Below are 1497 nucleotides of genomic sequence, written 5' to 3'. Positions count from 1 at the left end.
TTTTGTCTGTCTTTGTAGTCCCTGGATTGCTTTCTCTTCCTCTGACAGAATTCCAGAAATTAATAGTACATATCAAACTACATCTTAAAATTGTCTTTTGACTTTTTTGTTTTTTGATTACATCTTAAAATTGTCCTTTGATGTTGTGACCTTTGTACAGCACCCTAACTTGTTATCCTTCTAGAATTGTCTTAAGGATGAGCAGCAGTATAGATATAACACCAAAACCACAATTATTCGTAAAAGCAAAATCCTTTCCTTATAGTAAGGGAGAACTGAACAAAACCAGAAGTGTTGCTTAGCAAAGGGTCTACTGTCGACTATAAAATGTTATAGAGTTAGGGGGCTGCTGAACTGAAATGTAACTTTTTATAATTGACAAGTCGGTAAGTTGCAAGAACACAAACTGCTTAAATTCTTCACTGGAAAAATAGACTATGGAAACATTTCATATACAGATGTCCACAAGGTTACATCTCTTTCTCACCTTTGGCAGTCCTTGGCCAAGATATTCTGAAATAAGAATCAAAGACTTGAGTCTGGCCTCACTTTGGTCAATAAAACTCACTTTGTTAAACGTAGTTTCAAGTAGTAGGGAGTCTATAACAAATACCAAGCAACAGCCTTTATATGACTGAAACTGCTTTCTAAACCCTCCTCCTGTGTACACATATTCACGTTCATATGCATCTATATAAAAACATACTGTCAAAAAATGTTACTGAAAGGGATGTACTAGCTCTGCTTGAAATGCTGAATTGCAGTGTTTGGCACTAATCTTCTGAGTTGGAAAATGGTGACCTTAGGATGTGAAACAATAACCAGTGCATATCTTCTGCTATCCAATACTTTTTCTATATACTTCAGGCTAGTGTAAGGAATAATCTTTATGCCAGAAAAGCATCAACATGTGACCTGTATCAGTCAAAAGCAGCTTCTTGCATTACTTTGCAGTATGGTATCTCAAATCCTCAGATGATCCAGCTATTCTTGCAGTCAAGTGTTTCTTCTACCAGGCCCTACGCTTATATTTCTTGCATGTTGTTCTGCCTGTCTATAACTTTTTTTTTTTTTTTTTAAATCTCCCAGATGAGTTTTTTGGGTGGTCAGTTCCAAACATGGAAAAACTTTTAATGTTTGTGCAGGCTGGGCAAGTAGAGAGTCATATGTTTAGTTCTGAAGTCTTAAGTGGAATAGTCTTTCCAATGCCCCAGCACTCTACACAAAAACTTGTGACTTTAGTTCCCAAGAAAAGAGAGAGCTGATTGTTTAAATTTCTGTTGCCACAAAACGTTAACAAACAGTTTCTTTGAAAGCATTCTCCAAGACGGTATTAGCAGTGCTGTGTGCCTACAGTGGCTCTAGCTCTAGCTTTGTGTTGCATGTGAGCAGTGTCTTCCTCCTGGGACTGTGCCCACCTCACACCATAATGCCCCTGGGGTAATGCTGAACACTTTGTGGGCACTTCAGGGGGGGGGAAGCTGCAGAGGAAAGCTT

Source organism: Aythya ferina (genome assembly GCF_964211825.1).
Source record: "Aythya ferina genome assembly, chromosome: 1".
Lineage (NCBI taxonomy): Eukaryota > Metazoa > Chordata > Aves > Anseriformes > Anatidae > Aythya > Aythya ferina.
This window is presented reverse-complemented; position numbering follows the sequence as displayed.